A 9,319-nucleotide genomic window follows, 5' to 3' on the forward strand; every position below is an offset into this window, starting at 1 on the left:
TTCACTGGGCCAGTTTCATTTCTGGTGGTAAGTAACTAAAATATATGGCCTTGAATTAATCTGTTTTAAATATGAAGTATTATTTAGAAATGATGAACTTTCATTTTGTATTCATGTTATGTGGATAGGATTGTTCTTCAATCGCGGCTTGTCACAAGAACATTCCCAACAATCAAGGGCTGGACGAGCAAACTGCTAAACAAAAGACAGAAAATGGAGCTTGAGCCTGGGCCATTTGGAAGAGGCATTAAGGAGGGTATTTCCAATCCCCAAAGAAGCAATCTGTTTGAAGGGGGTGGAAAGCATGACATTGGCAGCTCATCTTGCATAAAAGGAAGTGATATCTCTGCTGCTGCAAAACGTAGAAAGCACTTTTTCAAAGTTATGGGAATTGCAGCTGATGCACTAAGTGAACTTATGAAGATTATAGAAGAAGAGGCAGAAGATGTCAAGAAAGATGGTTGCTCTAAAGTTGCAGCCAAATGCTCATTGAAAATGATGGGCGTGCAAGAGATGGGACAAGAAGAAGATGGCATTGAAATCCAAAACATGTCTCAAGCAATGTCTCAAGCAATGCGAGATGACGACGTTGATGATCCAGAATTTATCGCTGCAGTTGAGAAAGCAATGAAGGTGGCAGAGCAAAGAAAAAGATGGGAAACTGAAGGTCCTTCGTTTGATTTAGGATTTGAGGTTGGTGGAAGGAACGTAAGTGGATGAATGGCTTCTTGGTTTAAAACTAGGATGTTGTAGTATGAGAACTTTGTTGTGTTGTAATTCATATAAACAATGGGATGTAACTAACTGTCTTATTTTGTTTTGTATTTGGGGATGAACTAAACTTATTTTGTTGTAAAATATGAAATGGTTTTTGTAACTAACTTGTTGTATTTAGGCAATGGAGAACAGTTGTTCATTGGGTTTTGTTTGTGTTGTTGTTTATAATTGACAGGTTGATAATACACCGTCAAGGGACATATATCCCGGGAACTATAACTTCGAGGCTGTACAATTCATGCCCGTAGATGATGGGAATAAGGTAAAATATTACCTTGCTTTTTATTAAGTCTGTTTGAAGTAATATTTCAGTATAATGAAGTAACTATCGTACTGAATGAACTATTTTTTACCTTGCCCTTTATTAACTCTGTTTGAAGTAATATTTCAGTATGATGAAGTAACTGTCATACTGAATGAACTATTTTTTACTTTGCATTTTATGAACTCTGTTTGAAGTAATATTTCAGTATGATGAAGTAACTGTCGTACTGAATGAACTATTTTTTATATAATACTACTGGCAGGGTCTTAATGTACAAATGACAGATGTTACATCGCCATCAAACTTTAGTGTTGACGCAGGCCTTATGGATAACTTAAAAGTTAATAAACTCCATAAAGCTCCTAAAAGATCTTGAAAAAAATGCCTTAGGCGATTTCACACTGAGTGTGTGCGATTTTCACATAGCGTTTTCACGCAATGGCTGCGACGGGAGAGCTTGTGCGATTTGGGGATATCCCTCTAGAAAGCTAGGAACAGGATCCCCCGATTCTGAGTGAGGATGGAGATCTGGTGTCGTCCAATATCAGGCGATCGGAGAGAAAGAAAGCCTCGCGATCTTTCCCTGCTCGGAGTCGCCGAGTGAAATCAAGTCCGAAATCGCCATTGTTAAGGATGGCCGAGATGAGGAGAGGGGGTCTAAGGGGCAAGGCGATTCGTCAGTCGGGGTTAAAGGGTTCGGATGGGAATTCGATTATGGGGAAGAAGGGGGCTTCGGGGAAGGGTCTAAAGGTGGTTGCGGGGTCGGGGTCGGAGATGAGGATGGGAGGGGAGGGTTGTGAGGGAGGGGAGGAGATCGCCGGAGGTTTGGTTGTGGAGATGACGGAGGGGGATGAGGGGAAATCTCTACTGGAGGGAGTGCGAGCAGGGGTAGATGCAGGCAAGGTGCTTGATGCTTTGTCTGACCCAGATGGTGGTTCTGAGGGAATGGCCGTGGAGGCGGGAAGTGGTGGGGTTGAAGGAGTGTCTGGCCCAGTGCAGGGGACGATGGTTGTAGACAAAGGCGCGTTGATGGTGGTGAATGATCTGGGTATGGTAAATGTTTCTGATATTGCACTGGATCTTTGTGAAGCTCAGCCTCTTCAAAACATGGAGTTTCTTAAGGCTAATATGGGTGGCTTTGAAGACTCGAAGTGGGCAAGTCAGGGGGTGGTAACACAGCTTGAATTCCCCCCCGGGAGGGAAGTTCATTGAAGAGGATTTCCCTTCTCTTAGTGATGGAGCCAGCAAGAGGGGAAAGAGTGGAGAGGTTTCTCAGCCCCAATGCCCGGGAAAGGGTAATAGGAGTGGGAGAGACGGGCATGAGGAAGTGAAGGGACATAGCACAAATCTACAGCCTGGGGAGACAGCTGCGAGGAGGCAGCAGGCCCATCCTATGGGAGGGATGGCAAGCAAAGGGCAGAGGAAAACAATGGCAGATATTCTTAAAGCAGGGGATAAGGACTCTATTTTTTTCGAGCCTGAAAAGATTAAGCGTATTGGAACGGTGGGGGAAAGTTCTGCCGGCCATATATTTCTCAGGTGCAGACACCAATTTTCTTGCTGAGAAGTTGGGATATGCGGTGGTGGGGAAATTCTCCCACTCTATTCCAGCGTCACAACAAATTCAAAAAACACTCCAAGGTATGAGGTTTCTGGGGGAGTATAACTGGAGCTACATTAATGCAAAGCATGTGCTAATACAATTTAAGGAGATTGCTGATTATGCGAAGATGCTTAGTGGGCCGAGTGGAATGCCAGTTTGGTTTATAGATAGACACCCAATGCGAGTGTTCAAATGGACTCCAGAGTTTGACCCATTTTTTGAATCTCCGATCACGGCAATATGGTGTAACCTTGTCGGTTTGCCGATTCACTTGTTTGAAGAGTCAGCTTTATTTGCGATAGGAGGGCTGCTTGGTACGCCAATTCAAGTTGACCATGCTACAATTTCCAAAAAGAGGTTATCCTTCGCTAGACTTTGCATTGAAATTGATATCTCGAGCTCGCCTCCAGAGGAGATTGTTATTGACATTCAGGGAAGGGAAGTTAGGCAAAGGGTCAAGTGGGATAGGATCCCAAAATATTGTCACGAATGTAGGCATGTGGGGCACTCCACGGATGCATGCTATGCAAATGGCAAAAAGGAGAAGCCAGCTAAGAGAGATTACTCCAGGCCTCAGAACAGATGGCAACATTCAAATCATACAAAAGGGGCGGAGGAGAGTAAGCAAGACAATCTGGAGGTGTCTGGAGTGAACCAACAGATGGGAAATGATACAATATCTGGAGGTGAAAATGGAGCTGGGAGCAAGGAGATGGTTGGGGTTGAAAGTGGGGTTTTATCTTCTGGTGCAGCTCCAGATGTGGGCCCTGTTGGGGAGGGGGTTGAGGGAGGTTTTCATTTGGTTGGGAATAGGAAAGGGAAGTTTGGGGGTTTTAGAGGTAGAGGGGGTGGGCGATCTCTGTTGTTTGATCGAGGTAGAGGGGGTGGGAGAGGTTTTTTCTCGAGGGAGCTGGAGGAGCTGTCGGTTGGGTATGTGGAGAAGATGTATGGCAAGCCGGTCTCTCAGTTGATTAAAAAGGGGGAGGAGGCTAGCTTGTCTAACCCAAAGTTCTTTAAATCGCTTCCTAATGGTGACTTTGATGCAGAGCAATATGAGGACGAGAAAGATTGGGATCCGGATGAGGAGCAGGATGAGGAAAGCAGTCTTGAGGCTGGGCTCTTGCTGGAGAAAAGGGGGGAGTGTGAGGGGACTTCTCGCAGACAGAGAGAGGAGGGACATAAGAAAAAAGGGAGGTTTGAGACCTCAGTTTCTCTCCAAATTTGTTAACCATGACATACAATATCATGATTTGGAATGCTCGTGGAGTAGCTAATGAAGGTACTCAAAATACCATCAAATATTTGGTAAGAGTGCATAGAATTGCTATTTTGGCTATCATTGAGCCAATGATAAAGCCGAAACCTGAGTTCTTTAGCAGAAGGTTTGGGCTGCAATATGAAGGTTCCAATGCCAATGATCAGATCTGGCTGTTTACAGACCAGGGGTGGAGGTGGATGAGTGGGATAGCTCGGAGCAGATTTTACACGGCCGTTTTACCACTCCGGTGCAGCCAGTGCCTTTTAATATATCTGTAGTGTATGGTAAATGCTCCAGGGCTGGGAGACAGCGGCTGTGGGATAAACTCAGAGAGTTGGCGGTTAGGTTGGAAGGCCTTCCTTGGCTTGTTGGGGGAGATTTCAATGTTTTTATGTCAGAAGAGGAGAGGCAAGGTTCCAGCTTAAAGAGAACGAGGGAAATGGTGGAGTTTTCAGATGCAATCAATGATTGTCAACTGTTGGATCTTGGAGCAGATGGTGCAAGATTCACGTGGGCTAGAGGAGAAGTTTTTGAAAGATTAGATAGAGCCTTGATAGGAGAAGGGTGGTCTGATCTGTTCTTGGCAACCCGGGTCACTAATTTACCCCGGGTAATGTCAGACCACAGCCCCTTGCTTATTCAATGTCAAACCCCGGGTCCGGCTGTTCGTCCGTCGTTCAGGTTCCAGAATATGTGGGTCAGACATCACTCGTTTTTGCAAGAGGTGGAGAAGAGTTGGTTGGTTCCCTCGGGAGAGAAGGGAATGGTGAACCTCCAAGTGAAGTTGAGCAGGTTAAAGAAGAGTCTGAAAATTTGGAACAAGAGTGTGTTTGGTAACATTTTTGAGAAGTTGAAGCAAGCAGACAGGGAGGCGCAAGAAGCCTTCAAGGTCTATGAAGAGACCCGGACTCCTGAGGCTAGAGCTGAAATGAATAAAAAGGCAGCCGAGCTGGTGTTGAGTTTGAAGATGGAAGAGGACTATTGGAAACAAAAGGCGGCTGTAAGGTGGTCAGTGGAAGGGGAGAGAAACTCAAAATTCTTCCAAGGCTGGGTGAAATTCAAAAGAACCAAAGCAAGAATTCACTCAATTGAAGAAGAAGATCAAATCATCTCGGATGATGAGGAGATTAGAACCTCGGCTGTTAATTTCTTCCAAAATCTGCTAACCTCTGATGTTGATTTGGTACAGGAACTGGACCTAGATATTTTGGAGTCTCTGCCTAGTGATTTCAATATGGAGGAGTTAGAAAGAGGGCCAACGGAGCAAGAGGTCAGGGAGGTGGTTTTTAGCATCAACCCGGATAGTGCCTCGGGGCCGGATGGCTACTCTTCTCTTTTCTATCAATCTTGCTGGAGGATAATTAGCTCAGATGTACTTGAAGCCATTTGGGATTTCTTTCAAGGGACTCGGATGCCTAGAGGGATTGCGGCTACAATGATTATCCTGATCCCTAAAAAGAAAAATCCTCTGCAATGGGCGGAATACAGGCCTATAAGCTTGTGCAACGTCTCTAATAAGATCGTATCCAAGCTCATAGCAACAAGGATGGCTCCGCTGTTACCTTTGGTAACGGCTCCAAATCAAAGCGGGTTTGTAAAGGGGCGACTCCTCAGTGACAATGTACTCCTTGCAAAGGAAATCCACCATGAAATTGGGAAATGCAACCCCTCTCCGAACTTGGCCCTCAAGCTAGATATGGCGAAGGCTTATGACCGAGTTCAATGGCCGTTTCTTCTGAAAGTTATGGGAAAAATGGGGTTTTCAGAAGAGTGGCTTGGGATTATTGAGAGATGTATAAACTCGTGTTGGTTCTCGATCCTTATTAATGGATCTCCATCAGGTTTCTTCAAATCCACACGGGGGCTTCGACAAGGAGATCCTTTATCCCCTTCCTTGTTCATTCTTGCGGCTGATTATTTATCTCGGCTCTTGGACCGCCTTATTCTGGGAAGAAAGGAGATGAGATATTGTACAGCAAGGCATACTATGGGAGTGTCACACCTCGCTTATGCTGATGACATTTTTATTTTTACGCAAGCAAGGAGAGCTTCCATCCGGAAGCTAAAAAACTGCCTCAAGCACTACATGGAGGTATCGGGTCAGCTGATAAATGAAGGGAAAAGTTGTTTCTACTTAGATGAGAAGCACGAGAGGTGGGCAGCAGGAGTGATCTCGGCTGGAGGATTCCAACAGGGCAGTTTCCCATGCACATATCTAGGAGTTCCTATTTTCCGTGGGAGAAAGAAAACAAATTTGTTTATGTTCATTAGAGATAAAATCTCTGAAAAGATACACAGTTGGGGGCATAGGCAGCTTTCCTTTGGGGGAAGATTAACTCTGATCAGAAGCGTTCTTGGAGCGATTCCAATCCACATATTCCAGGTCCTTGAACCCACAAAAAGGAGCTTTGAAAAAGATGGAACAGGTTTTGGCTAGGTTCTTTTGGGGTTCTTGTAACACCTCTTCCAAGACTCATTGGATAAAGTGGCTGGATGTTTGTCACCCCACCACAGAGGGAGGGTTGGGGCTGCGTCGCATGGCAGACATTGTTGAGGCTTTTAGTTGCAAACTATGGTGGAGATTTCGTGAGAGAAGCTCCCTATGGGCTGAGTTCATGCATAGAAAGTATTGGTCAATCTCATCTTCCCTATCGATATATCGTTGTAAGAGATTCAGTCCTACCTGGAGGAGGATGCATAAGGCTGGGTTGAAATGTCAAGGGTTGATCAGTTGGCTGCTGGGGAACGGGAGATTAAATTTTTGGGAGGATATTTGGGTGAAAGACCAACCTCTGTTGGACCTCTGTCTTAAGGAGGGCGTTCCAGATTTTATTTGGGTAGAAGACATGTGGTCGGACACAGCATGGGATGAGGTTGCCCTGGGTGATCTGTTGCATTCTTGGGGCATTCCGGAAGGAGTTTTGGAGGTTATTAGAGGCATTCCAATCGATTTAAGCGACGGAGATCAAGCGAGATGGAACTTGACCCCACATGGCAACTTCACAGTTACATCGGCTTGGGAGATGGTGCGGCATAGAGGGGACTCTTTTGAAGTATATAACATCATCTGGGATAGAGATATCAGCCCTACTATTTCGGTTTTCCTTTGGAGGCTGTTGGCCAATCGCATCCCGGTAGATGAGAAGATACAATGGAGAGGGGTAGACTTGGCTTCCAAATGCCGCTGCTGCGACAAGCCAGACACAGAGTCGAGGCTGCATCTGTTCTTAAACGGGACAGCAGCTAGGGAGGTGTGGGATCATTTTGAACGATGGTTTCCTCAAGTGCCAGCCTTTGCCTGGCCTGGAAATAACCTTGAGGTAAGATTGAGATGGTGGCAGCGACACACGGGTGAGAGGAATAAGCACCATATATGTACTCTCATTCCATGTTTGATCCTATGGTATATCTGTACAGAGAGGAATGGATGTGTGCATCGGGAGCTACCTTTCAAGGTTGACAATATATGTCGCAGGATTATGACGCATCTTAGGAACTTGGTTTTGGCAGGCCATCTGGGGCCGGATCAGTGGAGCGGCAGTGTGCCAAGAGCATATTTCATGAGTGCCCAGCCGAACAGGAGCAGGATCAATAGAGTGGAAAGGGTCCAGTGGCGACCACCGGACCAGCCTTGGTTGAAGCTAAACACGGATGGGGCTTTTGTGGCAGCCACGTCTAGGGCAGGGGGAGGAGGCTTGCTTCGCAACAACCTCGGGGAAATAGTAGAAGCCTTTTGCACGCCTCTGGAAGCGGAGTCAGGCTGGGAGGCTGAACTGATGGCTTTGCGGGAAGGAGTTACTATGGCCAAACGCCACAGCAGGCACATTTGGATTGAAACAGATGCGGAAACGCTGAGCGCCCATCTAGGAAAAGGGCGTTTGGGGCCGGCGAGCTCGAGACATTTATTGGCAGAGATCAGATTGGCGCTCCGGGATACTTCTTGGAGAGTCTCTTTCATCCCAAGGGAAGGAAATAAAGCAGCAGATCATTTGGCCTCGTTGGGGAAAGATGGGGACAGGATCTCTACGTTCACGGCAGAATCGACGCCTGCAAGAGTGCGGGCTCTCGCACGCCTAGATCAGATGGGTTTGCCTAACTTTAGATTTAGCTAGTTTTTTATGGTTTTTTGTTTGTTTGAGTTTGGAAAAGGGAGGTCTTTTTTGTAACCCCTTTTCATGATGTTGTGGTGATTCACTTTTGGGATTGCTAGATTGTAATTTCTTTGTTTTCATGATATATAGGGGATGAGGGTCCTACTTAACCCTTCACCGAGAAGGTGTTTGATGAAAAAAAAAAAACTTAAAAGTTAATATAATGGAGAAGGTAAAATCTGAATTTTCAGAAGTATACATCTCAAACAATGAAATAGCTTGTCCTTGGAATGAATAATTTTCTAAATCAATACCAGGATTTGAATACATTATGTGTTGTTCAACATGGATCAAATGTGAGATTGCATATAGATGATGAGCCAAAGGAGGATGGAACCAAGGTATAAATCTAAATTACATGATTAAAAATCTTTATCACCCTACCACACACAACATACAACCATGTGGCATGATCCCTTTACTTGTTTGATCCATGTTTACAAATGTCAAACCTAACAAGCACTGAATACTTTTTACTTCATTATGTTTATAATTTGGTTCATTATTTAGAAGATCCAGTTCATTATGAATTAACTATCTTATTTAATGAAGTATTTTGTTATGTAATTCTACTTCCAGGATCTTAGTATACAAATGGTAGATGTTACACAGCCATCAAAGTTCAGTTGTTGATGCTGGACTTATGGAAAACTTAAGAGTTAATCTAACGGAGAAGGTAAAATAACAATTTGAGAAGTATACATCTTAAATAATGAAGTATCTTGTCCCTGAAATGGATCATTTTCTGAACCACTACTAGGATTTGAATACACCTTGTGTTGATCAGCATAGATCCAATGTGAGATTTCATAAAGATGATGGAACCAAGGTACAAATCTAATTTACATAATTAAAAATATTTATCCCCCTACTACACACAACATAAAAGCATTGAAATGATCCTTTTCCTTTATTGATCTATGCTTATGAATGTCATACTCAAACAGCAGTGCATACTTTGTACTTCATTATATTTACAGTTTAGTTCATTATGTAGAATAATAATGTGGATGTGGAAATTCAGTCAGTGTTGAATGCTTATAAGGATATAGACATGGATGATGATTTCATGGAAAGTTGTTTGGTTGGCAAGTCAGTGTCAACTGAGTTCATTGTTTACAACGCCAACAAGGTAAGCTTGTGCAAAGTCATAGATAATTTGAAGTTTGTTCTTAATATGATGAAGCTATAATAATTGATTTATTTATTGCAAACAATAGATCAAAACTTTGAAGGAACGGATGGATGTACGTACTAGAAATGAG

Source organism: Salvia hispanica, chromosome 6, assembly GCF_023119035.1.
Source record: "Salvia hispanica cultivar TCC Black 2014 chromosome 6, UniMelb_Shisp_WGS_1.0, whole genome shotgun sequence".
Classification (NCBI taxonomy): domain Eukaryota; kingdom Viridiplantae; phylum Streptophyta; class Magnoliopsida; order Lamiales; family Lamiaceae; genus Salvia; species Salvia hispanica.